Genomic DNA, 19,493 nt, shown 5'->3' on the forward strand with positions numbered 1-19,493 from the left:
AACCCTTCATCGCGGTAATGTGACAGAAAGAGCAAGCTGGACCCGTAACTTGGGGGAGGAGCGAGACGTCCAGGGGTGAATGAAGGAAGAGGGTGAGATGGTTGCCAGTGACTTTGAGCTGCTCTTCAGGGGGGAGGGTCGTGTTGCCTGCAAAGGTCTTCTGCTTGGGGTTACCCGTGGTTGCCTCCAGCCACGCGGGAGACGCTGGTCCTGGTGAAAAGGAGCCTAGTATTAAAAGTAAAGAAGCAACAATGCTAGAGGCCCACGGTGATCAGAAGGATGCTGGTATTTTGCAGAGATGAAATAGCGCAAGAGAGAAAGCAAATGAAAAAAAGAAAAGAGAATGAATGTGTGCACTTGTGAAAGGGAATGGAAAAAAGGCATAGAAGAGAGTGCACCCTGCTGGTGGAAGGACTGAAAAAGCAAAAGCCTACAGCACCTTGCATTCCCAGGTGGTCTCCCATCCAAGTACTAACCAGGCCCAACCCTGCTTAGCTTCTGAGATCAGATGAGATTGGGCGTGATCAGGGTGGTGTGGCCGTTTTCAGAGACAAGCCTCTCACTTGCTGCTTTTCTACTTTGACGTCTGGCTGCCGGCTGCCCTTTCCAGTGCTCAGCAAGACCAGGTCCTTTTGTGCTTTCCCTTCTCTTCAGTTTTTTTGCTGGCTTCCTTAAAAGTTCTTGTAGACAGAAAGCCCCACTCAGAGCCGCTGAGCTCACTGATCGGCTGCAGCGCTGTCGACGGAACGTCAGCTTCACGGCCAATGCCACAGGCCGGGAGCAGAGGCGAGACTCACCGGTAGACCCGGGTAGGGTGAGTAGAGCGCGGTTACTTGCTATCTAATAGCCTGCAGCCGGGGATTAACTTTTAATGAAAGGGAACAATCCCTTTGACTGTCTGCAGCGCGCCACACCTAGGAAGCGCACTCTCACACACAAGCCAGCATGCATACGTGCTCGCACGTGACAACACCCCCTATCTGCCCCTACAACCTCTCCGTCACCATGCGTCAGACTCTCCTGCCTGTTTTATGATTTCAGAGCTCTAGCAGGAATCACCCCCCCCCTCCCCAATTCCTTCCGACCTTCATTGCCTTCCTTGCACTGAGGTTAGCTCTTTGTCAGCCGTCTGGCTTGGTTACACAAGCTTCTTTGCAGAGAAACATGTTACTTCTGCTGGACCTCGCTAGTCGGCCGGCATCCAAAACCTTCCCTGGGCACCTGCTGAAAGCCTGGCCCCTTCACGGCCCCGGGAGCTTTTAATGCCATCATTTCCACACGGCGAGCTGCGGAGTCAATAAGCACTCCTAGCCGTGGCAAGGAGCTCGGTGTCAGGCCTGCGTGAAGGCGGCGGGGTAGCGTACTTAGCTGCCAACTGGCTCAGAGGCCTTGGGGCTTCCATCATCTAAGTTACTTAAGGTCGGTGTCCGGCAAGGCGCCATTCCATGCTAGCCGAGCTGGGCAGTAGGGCAAAACGTCATCAAAATGGTCTACAGCACCCGGTGTTCCCAGGAGGTCTCGCATCCAAGTACTAACCAGTCCTGACCCTGCATAGCTTCCAAGTTCAGACGAGATCGGGCGTGTTAAGGGTGGTGTGGCCGTAGGCAGAGACAAGCCTCTCACTTGCTGCTTTTCTACTTTGACGTCTGGCTGCCGGCTGCCCTTTCCAGTGCTCAGCAAGACCAGGTCCTTTTGTGCTTTCCCTTCTCTTCAATTTTTTTGCTGGCTTCCTTAAAAGGTCTTGTAGACAAAACACCCCACTCAGAGCCGCTGAGCTCACTGATCGGCTGCAGCGCTGTCGACGGAACGTCAGCTTCACGGCCAATGCCACAGGCCGGGAGCAGAGGCGAGACTCACCGGTAGACCCGGGTAGGGTGAGTAGAGTTCGGTTAGTTGCTTTCTAATAGCCTGCAGCTGGGGATTAACTTTTAATGAAAGGGAACAATCCCTTTGACTGTCTGCAGCGCGCCACACCTAGGAAGCACACTCTCACACACAAGCCAGCATGCACACGTGCTCGCACGTGACAACACCCCCTATCTTCCCCTACAACCTCTCCGTCACCATGCGTCAGACTCTACTGCCTGTTTTATGATTTCAGGGCCCTAGCAGGAATCACCCCCCCCCCTCCCCAATTCCTTCCTTGCCTTCCTTGCTCTGAGGTTAGCTCTTTGTCAGCCGTCTGGCTTGGTTACACAAGCTTCTTTGCAGAGAAACATGTTACTTCTGCTGGCCCTCGCTAGGCAGCCGGCATCCAAAACATTCCCTGGGCACCTGCTGAAAGCCTGGCCTCTTCACGGTCCCGGGTGCTTTTAACGCCATCATTTCCACACGGCGAGCTGCGGAGTCAATAAGCACTCCTAGCCATGGCAAGGAGCTCGGTGTCAGGCCTGCGTGAAGGCGGCGGGGTAACGTACTTAGCTGCCAACTGGCTCAGAGGCCTTGGGGCTACCATCATCTAAGTTACTTAAGGTCGGTGTCCGGCAAGGCGTCGTTCCATGCTAGCCGAGCTGCGCAGTAGGGCAAAATGTCATCAAAATGGTCTACAGTACCCGGTGTTCCCAGGAAGTCTCCCATCCAAGTACTGTCCGATCCCAGCCCTGCTTTGTTTCCGAGATCAGACGAGATCAGGCGTATCCAAGGTGGTATGGCCAGTAGACGCTGTTTGCTCCATCGCCCGGCCAGCCTTTCTCAGGATCGCTTGGTGGCGAGCAATCTGGCCGTGGCGGGGCGGGCTCCGAAGGGTCCATGCAAAGGCTGTGCCGTCCCTACAGGTGTGGTTTGTTTAGCAGTGATTCACCCGACGCATCAGGTGTCTTCAAAAATGGCTCGACGCAGGGTCTCCTGCAGGCTAAACCCTTCATCGCGGTAATGTGACAGAAAGAGCAAGCTGGACCCGTAACTTAGGGGTGGAACGAGACGTCCAGGGGTGAATGAAGGAAGAGGATGAGATGGTTGCCAGTGACTTTGAGCTGCTCTTCAGGGGGGAGGGTCGTGTTGCCTGCAAAGGTCTTCTGCTTGGGGTTACCGGTGGTTGCCTCCAGCCACGCGGGAGACGCTGGTCCTGGTGAAAGGGAGCCTAGTATTAAAAGTAAAGAAGCAACAATGCTGGAGGCCCACGGTGATCACAAGGATGCTGGTATTTTGCAGAGATGAAATAGCGCAAGAGAGAAAGCAAATGAAAAAAAGAAAAGAGAATGAATGTGTGCACTTGTGAAAGGGAATGGAAAAAAGGCATAGAAGAGAGTGCCCCCTGCTGGTGGAAAGAAGGAAAAAGCAAAAGCCTACTGCACCTGGTATGCCCAGGCGGTCTCCCAACCAAGTACTAACCAGGCCCAACCCTGCTTAGCTTCTGAGATCAGACGAGATTGGGCGTGTCCAGGGTGGTGGGGCCATAGGCAAAGACAAGCCTCTCACTTGCTGCTTTTCTACTTTGACGTCTCGCTGCCGGCTGCCCTTTCCAGTGCTCAGCAAGACCAGGTCCTTTTGTGCTTTCCCTTCTCTTCAATTTTTTTGCTGGCTTCCTTAAAAGGTCTTGAAGACACAACGCCCCACTCAGAGCCGCTGAGCTCACTGATCGGCTGCAGCGCTGTCGACGGAAAGTCAGCTTCACGGCCAATGCCACAGGCTGGGAGCAGAGGCGAGACTCACCGGTAGACCCGGGTAGGGTGATTAGAGCGCGGTTAGTTGCTTTCTAATAGCCTGCAGCCGGGGATTAACTTTTAATGAAAGGGAACAATCCCTTTGACTGTCTGCAGCGCGCCACACCTAGGAAGCGCACTCTCACACACAAGCCAGCATACACACGTGCTCGCACGTGACAACACCCCCTATCTGCCCCTACAACCTCTCCGTCACCATGCGTCAGACTCTCCTGCCTGTTTTATGATTTCAAGGACCTAGCAGGAATCACCCCCCCCCTCCCCAATGCCTTCCTTGCCTTCCTTGTACTGAGGTTAGCTCTTTGTCAGCCGTCTGGCTTGGTTACACAAGCTTCTTTGCAGAGATACATGTTACTTCTGCTGGCCCTCGCTAGGCGGCCGGCATCCAAAACCTTCCCTGGGCACCTGCTGAATGCCTGGCCCCTTCATGGCCCCGGGTGCTTTTAATGCCATCATTTCCACACGGCGAGCTGCGGAGTCAATAAGCACTCCTAGCCGTGACAAGGAGCTCGGTGTCAGGCCTGCGTGAAGGCGGCGGGGTAGCGTACTTAGCTGCTAACTGGCTCAGAGGCCTTGGGGCTTCCATCATCTAAGTTACTTAAGGTCGGTGTCCGGCAAGGCGCCGTTCCATGCTAGCCGAGCTGGGCAGTAGGGCAAAACGTTATCAAAATGGTCTACGGCACCCGGTGTTCCCAGGAGGTCTCCCATCCAAGTACTGTCTGAGCCCAGCCCTGCTTTGCTTCCGAGATCAGACGAGAGTGGGCGTATCCAAGGTGGTATTGCCAGTAGACGCTGCTTGATCCATCGCCTGGCCAGCCTTTCTCAGGATCGCTTGGTTGCGAGTGTAACATACCTGGCGGCGTCCTTGCATAGTGGTCCATCTCCCACTGTGCAAGAGCGCGCACTTGATCCCCTGTCCAGAATGTCTCTCTGGCTTCCCTCCATGCTGTCTGTTTGTGTCTGTTTCTGCTGCTTAAGGGCGGCGCCCGATCACTTCCTGCTTTTTGTACCTGCTGTGGGTCACAACCCTTGTGCGTCCTCAGCCTATTGCTGTCTGTCACCTGGTATATAGCTCAGCTGCTCCCATCTATCCCTGCCTGAGCCTAGTGTTTCATTCAGTGTGTGCTTGCACTCTGAAGGTGCCAGGTCCCGTTCTTTGTCTCCTGCCTTGCGGTATCAGTTCCCATGTCTGAACTGAGTCCTGTCTATGTCTCCTGCCTTGCGGTATCAGTTCCCGTGTCTGAACTGAGTCCTGTCTTTGTCTCCTGCCTTGCGGTATCAGTTCCCGTGTCTGAACTGAGTCCTGTCTATGTCTCCTGCCTTGCGGTATCAGTTCCCGTGTCTGAACTGAGTCCTGTCTGTGTACTCTTGCCTGCTGCCTCTCCTGGAGGCTGTATTTCCAGTCCTGTCTGAACACGCTCCTAGCCTGTTCCTCCCGCCTTCTAGGGGCCGATTACCTAGACCCGCTCCTGTATCTTGTCTGTCCTGTCTGAACACGCTCCTTGCCTGTTCGTCCCGCCTCTCTGGGGGCCGTATTCCCAGACCCGCTCCTGTATCCCGCTGCAGTGTCGGTCTCCTCCGTACACTCAGTTCCAGTCTGAACTCTCTCCTATCCTTTACCTGTTTTGCCTCTATGTCCGTTCCCTTCCTTTTTCTGCAGAGTCTGAACTCGTACCTAACTCCTGCTTTTTGTCTCTGTACTCACGTTTGTGAGTTTGTGGTCCACTCGCTACTTCACTGCAAGTACCCTGTGGGTATCTGGCTCTGCCTTTCTCTTCCTGTCTGTTCCGTGTGAACAGAGCCCTGTCCCCCCTGCTCTGCTTTGTTTGCCGCTCTGCGGTTTCCGCTCTGCTCCTGCCTTGTTTACCGCTCTGCGGTTTCCACTCTGCTCCTGCCTTGCTTACCGCTCTGCGGTTTCCGCTCTGCTCCTGCCTTGTTTACCGCTCTGCGGTTTCCGCTCTGCTCCTGCTTAGCTTGCCGCTCTTGCGGTTTCTGCCCTGCTCTTGCCTTGCTTGCCGCTCCTGCGGTTTCTGCTCTGCTCCTGCCTTGTTTGCCGCTCTGCGGTTTCCGCTCTGCTCCTGCCTACTTAGCCGCTCTGCGGTTTCCGCTCTGCTCCTGCCTTGTTTACCGCTCTGCGGTTTCCGCTCTGCTCCTGCCTTGTTTGCCGCTCTGCGGTTTCTGCTCTGCTCCTGCCTACTTAGCCGCTCTGCGGTTTCCGCTCTGCTCCTGCCTTGTTTACCGCTCTGCAGTTTCCGCTCTGCTCCTGCCTTGTTTACCGCTCTGCGGTTTCCGCTCTGCTCCTACCTTGTTTACCGCTCTGCGGTTTCCGCTCTGCTCCTGCTTAGCTTGCCGCTCTTACGGTTTCCACTCTGCTCTTGCCTTGCTTGCCGCTCCTGCGGTTTCTGCTCTGCATCTGCTCGCTGCTCCGGCAGTCCTGTCCTGCTCTGCTTCTGCTCGCTGCTCCGGCAGTCCCGTCCTGCTCTGCATCTGCTCGCTGCTCCGGCAGTCCTGTCCTGCTCTGCTTGCGCTCACTGCTCCGGCAGTCCCGTCCTGCTCTGCTCTTGCCCACCGCTTCGGGCATTCCCTCTCTGCTGTGTTTGGCTACCGCATCTGCGGTTCTGTTTCTGTGACCCAGTCTGTACTGGGTCTTGTCCTCTCTGTGCTCCAGCCCGTCCTTTCGGCCAGTACCTCCCCGCCTGCATACTCGCCTGTATCCACCCGTCTGCATACCTGCCGTGTTCGCTTATATCCACCAGTCTGTGCCAGCCTAACCTGCCTGTTCCAGTAATCCCTGTGTGGGTCAACCCCCGTGTCCGGAGTTTGACCTGGAGTAGCACCTGGTCCCTCTGCCCGGTTTCTCCTTGGTGCACTGGCGTCTTATGCCGTCGTGCCACCTTGGTCGGATCGGCCAGATACTTAGTCACGCCCCTCCAGGCACTCTCCGATTCATGGTCCAGTGGAACCACTACTCCCGCACACGCCAGTCAGTCCGTTCGTGTGCATAAAAGCATGCTCAGGCCATGGTTCCCGTTGAGCCCCACTGCCTTCGCTCTCTGAGACGTTTTCTAGTGAATACATGCATTAAAAATAAATAGATACATTTTTTTTTCCCTTAGCTGAGTTCCAGGTGAATTACGCACCGTCCAGATGGATCTATCAGCTCTCGTTCCTGCGGATCCGCCACGTTACTATGGGGATCCAAGACAGTGTCGTGCATTTGTGGAGCAATGCATGCTACACTTTAAGGCCTACCCTCTCTATTTTCCTTCCGATTGGGCTAAAGTGGCCTTTATGATTGACTACCTAGCGGGTGATGCCTTGAAATGGGTCACCCCCCTATGGGAAGCATGGGATCCTGTCGTCCTTGACCTGCAGGCCTTCCTGGTGGCCTTTCGTGTGGTCTTCGAGGACCCTAACCCTGAAGCCCCTGCTGAAGCTTCACTTCCCAATATCCCGGAGCAGCCCCGACGGGTAATGTGTGTGGGTAGCGCAATAGTCCTCCAGCCCAATGAGACTACTGCCCACCCAGAATCCTCACAGGGTGACTACGCTTTCCGGAATACTTCTCCCAACCTCAAGAGGCAGTCCAGACGTGCTAGACGTAGAGGCAAGCCGTCACGCCAGGGTCTGTCCTCCCTGAGACCTCCTGACCCCAACCTTGAAGTCCCTACTGAAGCTTCATCTCCCTGTATCCCGGAGAAGCCCCAACGGGTAATGTGCGTGGGTAGTGCACCAGTTCTCCTGCCCGAAGAGACTTCTGCCCATCCAGACTCCACACAGGAGAACTTCCTGCACCCGGCATCAGATGCTTCACCCACTTTAACCGGTGTGCATGTCCAAGGATGCTCCAAAGCTGTGGTTACCTCAGAGTCTGTGCACCTCTACTACCTGGTGGAGGACCCCCTGTTGCCTCCTGAATCCTCCGGGATACCACTCGATGACAAATGGAGAGAGACTTCTCTACACCCGGTACTCGATACTTTGTCCGCTTCGTCCTGTGAGCCTGACAATGGGTACCCCAAAGTGGTAGTTACCCCCGAGTCTCTACACCCCTCCGACCAGGCGGAGGACCTCCAGTTGTCTCCTGAACCCTTCGGGGTGCTACCTGGTAGCGAAAGGACAGAGACTCTCCTTTACTCTGTACCTGATACCTCGCTCGCTTCGTCCAGTGAGTCCAACCTAGTGTACTCCGAAGCAGAGGTTAACCATGAGTCTCTACACCCCTCTGACCAGGCGGAGGACCTCCAGTTGTCTCCAGAACCATTCGGGTGCCACCTGGTGGTGAATGGACAGAGACTTTCCTATATCCTGGATCTGATACCTCGCTTGCTTCGTCCAGTGAGTCCGACCTAGTGTACTCTGAAGCAGAGGTTACCCGTGAGTCTCTACACCCCTCTGACCAGGTGGAGGACGGCCAGTTGTCTCCAGAACCCTTCGGGGTGCCACCTGGTGGTGAATGGACAGAGACTTTCCTATACTCGGTACCCGATACCTCACCTGCTTCGTCCAGTGAGTCCGACCTTGTGTACTCTGAAGCAGATGTTTTCTCTGAGCCTCTGCACTCTTCTGACCCGGCGGAGGACCTCCAGTTGTTTCCTGAATCCTCCGGGGTACCACCAGATAACAAAGAGGCAGTGACTTTTCCTCATCCTGTACCTGATAACCCGTCTATTTCTTCCTGTGAGCTTGACAAGATGTACCTCGAAGCAGAGATTACCCCCAAGTCTCTGTCCCCCTCCAACCCGGTGGAGGACTTCCAGTTGTCTCCTGTACCCTCTGGGATGCCACCTGAAAGTATGTGGAGTGAGACTTCCTTGTGTGCTGTTCCTGGTACTCCACCCATTTCGTCTGTTGCTAAGGGTGGCTGGATGGGAGGTAGCATCCTAGCTACCCAGAGGAGACCAGTTTTTCCGGTGGACAGTGGAAGTGATCTCTTCGAAGGGAAGAATTGGCCCTCAAATTCCCTGCAGGAGATTCTGGCAGGCCTGAAGAAGAGGGGGCGTAAGGGGGGGGGTACTGTAACATACCTGGCGGAGTCCTTGCATAGTGGTCCATCTCCCACTGTGCAAGAGCGCGCACTTGATCTCCTGTCCAGAATGTCTCTCTGGCTTCCCTCCATGCTGTCTGTTTGTGTCTGTTTCTGCTGCTTAAGGGCGGCGCCCGATCACTTCCTGCTTTTTGTACCTGCTGTGGGTCACACCCCTTGTGCGTCCTCAGCCTATTGCTGTCTGTCACCTGGTATATAGCTCAGCTGCTCCCATCTATCCCTGCCTGAGCATAGTGTTTCATTCAGTGTGTGCTTGCACTCTGAAGGTGCCAGGTCCCGTTCTTTGTCTCCTGCCTTGCGGTATCAGTTCCCGTGTCTGAACTGAGTCCTGTCTATGTCTCCTGCCTTGCGGTATCAGTTCCCGTGTCTGAACTGAGTCCTGTTTTTGTCTCCTGCCTTGCGGTATCAGTTCCCGTGTCTGAACTGAGTCCTGTCTATGTCTCCTGCCTTGCGGTATCAGTTCCCGTGTCTGAACTGAGTCCTGTCTGTGTACACTTGCCTGCTGCCTCTCCTGGAGGCTGTATTTCCAGTCCTGTCTGAACACGCTCCTAGCCTGTTCCTCCCGCCTTCTAGGGGCCGATTACCTAGACCCGCTCCTGTATCTTGTCTGTCCTGTCTGAACACGCTCCTTGCCTGTTCGTCCCGCCTCTCTGGGGGCCGTATTCCCAGACCCGCTCCTGTATCCCGCTGCAGTGTCGGTCTCCTCCGTACACTCAGTTCCAGTCTGAACTCTCTCCTATCCTTTACCTGTTTTGCCTCTATGTCCGTTCCCTTCCTTTTTCTGCAGAGTCTGAACTCGTACTTAACTCCTGCTTGTTGTCTCTGTACTCACGTTTGTGAGTTTGTGGTCCACTCGCTACTTCACTGCAAGTACCCTGTGGGTATCTGGCTCTGCCTTTCTCTTCCTGTCTGTTCCGTGGGAACAGAGCCCTGTCCCCCCTGCTCTGCTTTGTTTGCCGTTCTGCGGTTTCCGCTCTGCTCCTGCCTTGTTTACCGCTCTGCGGTTTCCGCTCTGCTCCTGCCTTGTTTACCGCTCTGCGGTTTCCGCTCTGCTCCTGCCTTGTTTACCGCTCTGCGGTTTCCGCTCTGCTCCTGCCTTGTTTACCGCTCTGCGGTTTCCGCTCTGCTCCTGCTTAGATTGTCTCTCTTGCGGTTTCTGCCCTGCTCTTGCCTTGCTTGCCGCTCCTGCGGTTTCTGCTCTGCTCCTGCCTTGTTTGCCGCTCTGCGGTTTCTGCTCTGCTCCTGCCTTGTTTGCCGCTCTGCGGTTTCCGCTCTGCTCCTGCCTACTTAGCCGCTCTGCGGTTTCCGCTCTGCTCCTGCCTTGTTTACCGCTCTGCGGTTTCCGCTCTGCTCCTGCCTTGTTTACCGCTCTGCGGTTTCCGCTCTGCTCATGCCTTGTTTACCGCTCTGCGGTTTCCGCTCTGCTCCTGCTTAGCTTGCCGCTCTTGCGGTTTCCACTCTGCTCTTGCCTTGCTTGCCGCTCCTGCGGTTTCTGCTCTGCATCTGCTCGCTGCTCCGGCAGTCCTGTCCTGCTCTGCTTCTGCTCGCTGCTCCGGCAGTCCCGTCCTGCTCTGCATCTGCTCGCTGCTCCGGCAGTCCTGTCCTGCTCTGCTTGCGCTCGCTGCTCCGGCAGTCCCGTCCTGCTCTGCTCTTGCCCACCGCTTCGGGTATTCCCTCTCTGCTGTGTTTGGCTACCGCATCTGCGGTTCTGTTTCTGTGACCCAGTCTGTACTGGGTCTTGTCCTCTCTGTGCTCCAGCCCGTCCTTTCGGCCAGTACCTCCCCGCCTGCATACTCGCCTGTATCCACCCGTCTGCATACCTGCCGTGTTCGCTTATATCCACCAGTCTGTGCCAACCTAACCTGCCTGTTCCAGTAATCCCTGTGTGGGTCAACCCCCGTGTCCAGAGTTTGACCTGGAGTAGCACCTGGTCCCTCTGCCCGGTTTCTCCTTGGTGCACTGGCGTCGTATGCCGTCGTGCCACCTTGGTCGGATCGGCCAGATACTTAGTCACGCCCCTCCAGGCACTCTCCGGTTCATGGTCCAGTGGAACCACTACTCCCGCACACGCCAGTCAGTCCGGGCGTGTGCATAAAATCGAGCAATCTGGCCGTGACGGGGCGGGCTCCGAAGGGTCCATGCAAAGTCTGTGCCGTCCCTACAGGTGTGGTTTGTTTAGCAGTGATTCACCCGCCACATCAGGTGTCTTCAAAAATGTCTCGGCGCAGGGTCTCCTGCAGGCTAAACCCTTCATCGCGGTAATGTGACAGAAAGAGCAAGCTGGACCCGTAACTTGGGGGCGGAGCGAGACGTCCAGGGGTGAATGAAGGAAGAGGGTGAGATGGTTGCCAGTGACTTTGAGCTGCTCTTCAGGGGGGAGGGTCGTGTTGCCTGCAAAGGTCTTCTGCTTGGGATTACCGGTGGTTGCCTCCAGCCACGCGGGAGACGCTGGTCCTGGTGAAAAGGAGCCTAGTATTAAAAGTAAAGAAGCAACAATGCTGGAGGCCCACGGTGATCAGAAGGATGATGGTATTTTGCAGAGATGAAATAGTGCAAGAGAGAAAGCAAATGAAAAAAAGAAAAGAGAATGAATGTGTGCACTTGTGAAAGAGAATGGAAAAAAGGCATAGAAGAGAGTGCCCCCTGCTGGTGGAAGGAAGGAAAAAGCAAAAGCCTACAGCACCTGGTATTCTCAAGCAGTCTCCCATTAACATACTAACCAGGCCCAACCCTGCTTAGCTTCCAAAATCAGATGAGAGCAAGCGTGTTCAGGGTGGTGTGGCCGTAGGCAGAGACAAACCTCTCACTTGCTGCTTTTCTACTTTGACGTCTGGCTGCCGGCTACCCTTTCCAGTGCTCAGCAAGACCAGGTCCTTTTGTGCTTTCCCTTCTCTTCAATTTTTTTTGCTGGCTTCCTTAAAAGGTCTTGTAGACACAACACCCCACTCAGAGCCGCTGAGCTCACTGATCGGCAGCAGCGCTGTCGACGGAGCGTCAGCTTCACGGCCAATGCCACAGGCAGGGAGCAGAGGCGAGACTCACCGGTAGACCCGGGTAGGGTGAGTACAGCGCGGTTAGTTGCTTTCTAATAGCCTGCAGCCGGGGATTAACTTTTAATGATAGGGAACAATCCCTTTGACTGTCTGCAGCGCGCCACACCTAGGAAGCGCACTCTCACACACAAGCCAGCATGCACACGTGCTCGCACGTGACAACACCCCCTATCTGCCCCTACAACCTCTCCGTCACCATGCATCAGACTCTCCTGCCTGTTTTATGATTTCAGGGCCCTAGCAGGAATCACCCCCCCCCTCCCCAATTCCTTCCACACCTTCCTTGCCTTCCTTGCCCTAAGATTAGCTCTTTGTCAGCCGTCTGGCTTGGTTACACAAGCTTCTTTGCAGAGAAACATGTTACTTCTGCTGGCCCTCGCTAGGCGGCCGGCATCCAAAACCTTCCCTGGGCACCTTCTGAAAGCTTGGCCCCTTCATGACCCCGGGTGCTTTTAACGCCATCATTTCCACACGGCGAGCTGCGGAGTCAATAAGAACTCCTAGTTGTGCAAAGGAGCTCGGTGTCAGGTCTGCGTGAAGGGCGGCGGGGTAGAGTACTTAGCTGCCAACTGGCTCAGAGGCCTTGGGGCTTCCATCATCTAAGTTACTTAAGGTCGGTGTCCGGCAAGGCACCGTTCCGTGCTAGCCGAGTTGGGCAGTAGGGCAAAACGTCATCAAAATGGTCTACAGCACCCGGTGTTCCCAGGAGGTCTCCCATCCAAGTACTGTCCAAGCCCAGCCCTGCTTTGCTTCCAAAATCAGAAGAGATCGGGAGTATCCAAGGTGGCATGGCCAGTAGATGTTGCTCGATCCATCGCCCGGCCAGCCTTTCTCAGGATCGCTTTGATGGCGAGCAATCTGGCCGTGACGGGGCGGGCTCCGAAGGGTCCATGCTAAGGCTGTGCCGTCCCTACAGGTGTGGTTTGTTTAGCAGTGATTCACCCGCCGCATCAGGTGTCTTCAAAAATGTATCGTTGCAGGGTCTCCTGCAGGCTAAACCCTTCATCGCGGTAATGTGACAGAAAGAGCAAGCTTGACCCGTAACTTCGGGGCGGAGCGAGACGTCCAGGGGTGAATGAAGGAAGCGGGTGAGATGGTTGCCAGTGACTTTAAGCTGCTCTTCAGGGTGGAGGGTCGTGTTGCCTGCAAAGGTCTTCTGCTTGGGGTTACCGGTTGTTGCCTCCAGCCACCCGGGAGACGCTGGTCCTGGTGAAAAGGAGCCTAGTATTAAAAGTAAAGAAGCAACAATGCTGGAGGCCCACGGTGATCAGAAGGATGCTGGTATTTTGTAGAGATGAAATAGCGCAAGAGAGAAAGCAAATGAAAAAAAGAAAAGAGAATGAATGTGTGCACTTGTGAAAGGGAATGGAAAAAATTCATAGAGGAGAGTGCCCCCTGCTGGTGGAAGGAAGGAAGGAAAAAGCAAAAGCCTACAGCACCTGGTATTCCCAGGTGGTCTCCCATCCAAGTACTAACCAGGCCCAACCTTGCTTAGCTTACAAGATCAGATGAGATCAAGCGTGTTCAGTGTGGTGTGGCCGTAGGCAGAGACAAACCTCTCACTTGCTGCTTTCCTACCTTGAAGTCTGGCTGCCGGATGCCCTTTCCACTGTTCAGCAAGACCAGGTCCTTTTGTGCTTTCCCTTCTCTTCAATTTTTTTGCTGGCTTCCTTAAAAGGTCTTGTAGACAGAACGCCCCACTCAGAGCCACTGAACTCACTGATCGGCTGCAGCGCTGTCGACGGAACGTCAGCTTCACGGCCAATGCCACAGGCCGGGAGCAGAGGCGAGACTCACCGGTAGACCCGGGTAGGGTGAGTAGAGCGTGGTTAGTTGCTTTCTAATAGCCTCCAGCCGGGGATTAACTTTTAATGAAAGGGAACAATCCCTTTGACTGTCTGCAGCGCGCCACACCTAGGAAGCGCACTCTCACACACAAGCCAGCATGCACACGTGCTCGCACGTGAGAACACCCCCTATCTGCCCCTACAACCTCTCCGTCACCATGCGTCGGACTCTCCTGCCTGCTTTATGATTTCAGGGCCCTAGCAGTTATCCCCCCCCCTTCCCCAATTCCTTCCGCACCTTCCTTGCCTTCCTTGCCTTCCTTGCACTGAGGTTAGCTCTTTGGCAGCCGTCTGGCTTGGTTACACAAGCTTCTTTGCAGAGAAACATGTTACTTCTGCTGGCCCTCGTTAGGCGGCCGGCATCCAAAACCTTCCCTGGGCACCTGCTGAAAGCCTGGCCCCTTCACGGCCCCGGGTGCTTTTAACGCCATCATTTCAACACGGCGAGCTGCGGAGTCAATAACCACTCCTAGCCATGGCAAGGAGCTCGGTGTCAGGCCTGCATGAAGGCGGCGGGGTAGCGTACTTAGCTGCCAACTGGCTCAGAGGCCTTGGGGCTTCCATCATCTAAGTTACTTAAGGTCGGTGTCCGGCAAGGCGCCGTTCCATGCTAGCCGAGCTGGGCAGTAGGGCAAAACGTCATCAAAATGGTCTACAGCACCCAGTGTTCCCAAGAGGTCTCCCATCCAAGTACTGTACGAGCCCAGCCCTGCTTTGCTTCTGAGGTCAGACAAGATCAGGCGTATCCAAGGTGGTATGGCCAGTAGACGCTGCTTGATCTATCGCCCGGCCAGCCTTTCTCAGGATCGCTTGGAGGCGAGCAATCTGGCCGTGACGGGGCGGGCTCCGAAGGGTCCATGCAAAGGCTGTGCCTTCCCTACAGGTGTGGTTTGTTTAGCAGTGATTCACCCGCCGCATCAGGTGTCTTCAAAAATGTCTCGGCGCAGGGTCTCCTGCAGGCTAAACCCTTCATCACGGTAATGTGACAGAAAGAGCAAGCTGGACCCGTAACTTGGGGGCGGAGCGAGACGTCCAGGGGTGAATGAAGGAAGAGGGTGAGATGGTTGCCAGTGACTTTGAGCTGCTCTTCAGGGGGGAGGGTCGTGTTGCCTGCAAAGGTCTTCTGCTTGGGGTTACCGGTGGTTGCCTCCAGCCACGCGGGAGACGCTGGTCCTGGTGAAAAGGAGCCTAGTATTAAAAGTAAAGAAGCAACAATGCTGAAGGCCCACGGTGATCAGAAGGATGCTGGTATTTTGCAGAGATGAAATAGCGCAAGAGAGAAAGCAAATGAAAAAAAGAAAAGAGAATGAATGTGTGCACTTGTGAAAGGGAATAAAAAAAATGCACAGAAGAGAGTGCCCCCTGCTGGTGGAAGGAAAGAAAAAGCAAAAGCCTACAGCACCTGGTAGTCCCAGGCTGTCTCCCATCCAAGTACTAACCAGGCCTGACACTGCTTAGCTTCCAAGATCATACAAAATCAGGCGTGTTCAGGGTGGTGTGGCCGTAGGCAGATACAAGCCTCTCACTTGCTGCTTTTCTACTTTGAAGTCTGGCTGTCGGCTGCCCTTTCCAGTGCTCAGCAAGACCAGGTCCTTTTGTGCTTTCCCTTCTCTTCAATTTTTTTGCTGGCTTCCTTAAAAGGTCTTGTAGACACAACTAGTGTTGAGCCACCCCCGTAGTGTTCGAGTTCGGTTCGGTTCGTCGAACACCCGTGTGTTCGTCGAACTGTTCGTCGAACACCTTCGAACACCGTTAAAACCAATGGCAGGCAAACCAAAACACATAGAAAACACCTTCAAAGGTGTCCAAAAGCTGACAAACTGCTCAGAAGACATAACTAACACATGGAAAAGTGACAAGTACATATAGTCATGCGAAAATAAAAGAGGTGGAGGAGTAAAAGGAGGGGGAGACACTGATATAGGCATGTCATGCCCTTCTAAAATCCAAAAAGTGAGAAGCCGACATGGCCAGTCCGTTCCTGCCCGTGCCACCTCCGTGTTGCCGGGTTTGTGCCAGAGCCGCGGTGGACCCTGACGGCCAGCCCCCCTCTCCTAATACTGTTGCCTGTCCGCTGGTGGGTCGTGCCCCCCGCGGTGGGGGGGGAGTAACATCTGCAGAAGAAAGACCATCTTCCAGCCAAACTAACATGTCGACTTCTTTTCGTGGACAATGTGATACGATCCCTTTGTTACGGACACGCCCATCGCTACAAATTCCAGATGAGGCACAAAAACAGCAGGTGCTTCAGCGGATATCAAGTGCTCCTTCAAGTGGGCTCTCCTCCACCTCAACTTCAACATCACAAATACTCCAGTCCTCAGAGGTGTCACCCCAATCGCACTTGCTTCCTCACAGCTCCCTAGTCTCCAGCTGCCGGTCTGAGTATGGGGTAACACAGATGGTTGAGTCTGCACAGCTGTTTACTCATACTATAGCCTGGGAAACGGAGGTCTGCTCCAGAGCTTCTGTTAATCCAGACGAGGAAATGATCTGCACTGATGCCCAGAATCTTTATAAGTCGGATCCAGGACCAGATGAAGAAGGTTCTGAGCATAATGTAGACCCTCGTTCCCAAACTGTAACTCCTGTTGGTGGAGACAATGATGAAGACGATGATGAGACTCAAATACCTGATTGGAGCGACAACTTGACTTTTCGGTCAGGGCAGGAAGAGGTTGGCTTTGAGGACGACGGGTGTGATAACACACAGGGTGATGATGACAAGGTTGGAGATCCCACTTACTGTCAACCCACAGTCAGCCAGTCGATGAGGTCACCCGGGCCTTTGCCTGGCCTTTGGGATGTCGCGGTGGTCGGCTCCCTGGTCCGTACCCTGGGGTCACTCTTTAAAAGGGTGGATAATTGTTAATTTTATAAGAGTTTGTGACACCACCTGTGGTATCTGGTGAGAAGCACCAGCGCTGCAGCAGTCCACTGAGGCCCGTGATAAGGCAGCTCGATGGTATAGCTCCCCACAGGTGGAGCTAGGTCTCAGGGCAGTGTATGCAGGGGGAATGCAGGACAGGCGAGACCCAGCTGGGTCAGAGCAAGAACGGAAACGGACACGGTAGTCACTTCAGTACCTTTTACTGGAGGAAATTCAGGCACATCCTGGAGCACTGTAGGGTGAAGGGTGCATATCAGGATCATCCCCAATGAGCGGGTGTAGGGCCTCCTGTTTCTTGCCTCTGCGCAGTAAGTTTCTGACCTGCCTGGAGCTAGGCCTAACTTTGTCTCTGTCCTGCGCTGGCTGACCTTGTGGTAGGGCCTTCTCTTGAAGTTCACGCTCCCAGTATGCGGGGCCTAAGCGTCTCCTGGCTCTGTTACGTATCAACACCTTAGCGATCCTGGGACTTGTAGTTCTCCAGGGATTCCGGTTATGCCTTACTGGGTCATAGAGATCCCGGTAAGCTCGGATCCGGTGTCCGGTAAATGCTTCGGGGTGAGCTGGTTAAGCTCCTCTGCCCCTTATGTACTAACTCGCTACTCGCCTTCGGCCTACTCGGGCCCTCAATAGGCTATACACACTAACAGCAGCTTGCCGCGCTTCACCGATCTTATGACGCCGGCACACCTTAAGCTCTATCTGGGCTCCCTGAATCTAGCTAGCAGGAGCCTCGTGCTCCACTGCTGAACTATTAACTGAGTTCTCTAGACTAGACTGAGCTCCACTGCAGACTGACCTCTCTTAGGATTCTCTACTGCAGGAACTCTTCAGAGGAACTGAACTGCCTAGCTCCACCTTCCCTATTTATATCCCTAACGGGCTCCCTCTGCTGGTCTGAGGTGGAAGGTGGAGATGTGTGAATGTTTATGGGGGCCTCTTGTGGAGGATTCCATCAATACACTCTTCTAGGATCTGTGATATCAAACGCAGCGGGGCGTCACAGATGCTATTGACGACGGGGTTAGGTTGCGCCTTCCTGGACAGAGACGGAGTACTGGAAGCACGTCAACAACTGCATCCTCAACCACAACTCCGCCTCTGACCACAAGTCATAGTGGCTCTTCAGGTCGCATGGGCTCTAAGCCTTGCATAGCCTGGGCATTTATTCAGATCGATAAGGATGACCCAACTCGTGTTATCTGTAATATTTGTCACCAAAAGCTAAGTAGAGGCCAAAAAATCCATAGTTTGAGTACTTCATGCATGTACCGTCACATGGATATGAAGCATAAGTTGCAGTGGGAAGCTCACTGTGCTACAATGAAGCCTAGCAGGCTGGGCCAACCACCGTCTGCCCCATCTTGTGCATTCGCGGCCTCTTCATCCTCTGTGACTGGGGGGACAGCAGTCACACATGTTTTTGGACGCAGACCTGCCACCTCTTTACCTGCAACAGCCAGTGTGATTGGCAGGTCGTCAGTTCATTGGGAAGTGGAAACACCTGCTGGTGTTGAGAGCTCTCTGACATCGAGAGCACCACCTTTGGATCAAGGCAACCTAACATGTCCGCCTGCATCTTCCTCACAGACCGGCAGTTTGCCAGGGACACCCTACTCAACCCCGTCAAAGCACAACAGCCAGCCCTCGGTCCCTCAGATGTGGACAAGTAAAAGACCATTTCCTCCTAGCCATGAGAAAGCTAAGAGGTTGAATTTCACCATCTGCAAGCTGTTGGCTACAGAAATGCTGCCTTTCCGCCTGGAGGACACAGTGGATTTTTGAGACCTTATGTCCGTCGCAGTGCCCCAGTGTAGCATCGGCGTCTCTGCCCCGTTCTAGGCAGAGACGCCGTCCCTCTCACCTCCCCGCTCCTGGCGCGGCGTCCTCCAGCGCTGCTCTCCCCGCTGCTTCCGGCACGCGCTCCTTCCCCGGCAGCGTGCTTAGGGCGCGCGCGCGCTCCCCCTCTCTTAAAGGGACCGCGCGCGCCGTCCTAAGGAGTCCCCGGCCAATTGCCGGAGGACCTCCCATATAAAAGGCACCTCCTCCAAAATGGAGGTGCCCGAGCAATGCTGTAGCACTGTTCACTACTCTGCTTCAGCCCTCAGGTCCCATTGCCAGTTACTTGCCAGATACCTGCCAGATTCCTGCCAGTCTGCTGTCTAATTCCTGCCTGATATCCTGCTACCTGCCTGCTAGCCTGAGGTCCGACGGTCTGCCTTACTACTCCTGTCAGTCTGTCAAAGGACCAGCTTGCCCGCTCACCTGGGAGCGCACATCAACTACCTGCCTGCTTGCCTGAGGTCCGACGGTCTGCCTTCCAACTCTTGTCAGTCTGTCTATGGACCAGCTTGCCCGCTCACCTGGGAGCGCACATCTGCTACCTGTCTGCTAGCCTACCTGGAGACTGTCCCGGTCACCTGCTGTGACTGCCTGCCTGGTCGCCACCCGCTCCCTTACAAGGACCGCCCCCTTGTATAGTAGCCCAGAGGTTCCGCCTCCCAGACCCGTTACAGTTTGCTCGGGCCATGGAACCCGGTGGCCCCCAAGATCCCTCGCTCTCGGACCTGTGTCATGAACTGTCCCGTCAGAGGTCCCAACAGGAGTCCATCCTGGGTCACCTGCGGAATGTCAATTCTCGCCTGGACACTCTGACTGCTCTGCCTGCAACCACCGCCAGTGCCATGACTCGCAATCCGGCAGCTCCACTGCCCACTAATAACATGGTATCCTACCCCGGACCCCGGCTTTCTGCACCTCCTCGTTTCGGAGGCGACTCCGCCCAGGCTCGGGGCTTCATAAACCAGTGCACCCTGCACTTTGAACTCCTGTCTCACCAGTTTAACTCCGACAGGGCCAAAATTGCCTTCATCATGTCCCATCTCACCGGAGAGGCCCTGGCCTGACTAAATCCTCTATGGGAGAGAGGAGACCCCCTGGTGTCCGACTTGCCTGCCTTTCTCACGGCTTTCCGGAAAGTCTTCGACGAACCCGGAC

General features: G+C 54.9%; 1 non-coding gene and 9 pseudogenes across 1 annotated transcript; all 10 read right to left on the reverse strand.

The window, feature by feature from the left end:
• Window positions 1-427: 427 nt before the first annotated feature.
• On the reverse strand, window positions 428-546 carry LOC141268565 (5S ribosomal RNA; annotated as a pseudogene).
• A 941-nt stretch (window positions 547-1,487) lies between these two features.
• On the reverse strand, window positions 1,488-1,606 carry LOC141269502 (5S ribosomal RNA; annotated as a pseudogene).
• A 934-nt stretch (window positions 1,607-2,540) lies between these two features.
• Window positions 2,541-2,660, reverse strand: LOC141269791 (5S ribosomal RNA; annotated as a pseudogene).
• Window positions 2,661-3,281: 621 nt separating this feature from the next.
• On the reverse strand, window positions 3,282-3,400 carry LOC141268400 (5S ribosomal RNA; annotated as a pseudogene).
• A 933-nt stretch (window positions 3,401-4,333) lies between these two features.
• On the reverse strand, window positions 4,334-4,453 carry LOC141269463 (5S ribosomal RNA; annotated as a pseudogene).
• Window positions 4,454-11,380: 6,927 nt separating this feature from the next.
• Window positions 11,381-11,499, reverse strand: LOC141269267 (5S ribosomal RNA; annotated as a pseudogene).
• A 944-nt stretch (window positions 11,500-12,443) lies between these two features.
• LOC141268911 (5S ribosomal RNA) lies at window positions 12,444-12,563 on the reverse strand (annotated as a pseudogene).
• Window positions 12,564-13,189: 626 nt separating this feature from the next.
• Window positions 13,190-13,308, reverse strand: LOC141266983 (5S ribosomal RNA). Its single transcript, XR_012321002.1, has one exon. It is a non-coding gene; the product is annotated as a 5S ribosomal RNA (ribosomal RNA).
• A 950-nt stretch (window positions 13,309-14,258) lies between these two features.
• On the reverse strand, window positions 14,259-14,378 carry LOC141268380 (5S ribosomal RNA; annotated as a pseudogene).
• A 621-nt stretch (window positions 14,379-14,999) lies between these two features.
• LOC141270160 (5S ribosomal RNA) lies at window positions 15,000-15,118 on the reverse strand (annotated as a pseudogene).
• Between the last annotated feature and the right edge of the window lie 4,375 nt (window positions 15,119-19,493).

This window comes from Phyllobates terribilis, unplaced genomic scaffold (genome assembly GCF_046119375.1).
Source record: "Phyllobates terribilis strain yellow unplaced genomic scaffold, ASM4611937v1 Scaffold_4__5_contigs__length_816908805, whole genome shotgun sequence".
Lineage (NCBI taxonomy): Eukaryota > Metazoa > Chordata > Amphibia > Anura > Dendrobatidae > Phyllobates > Phyllobates terribilis.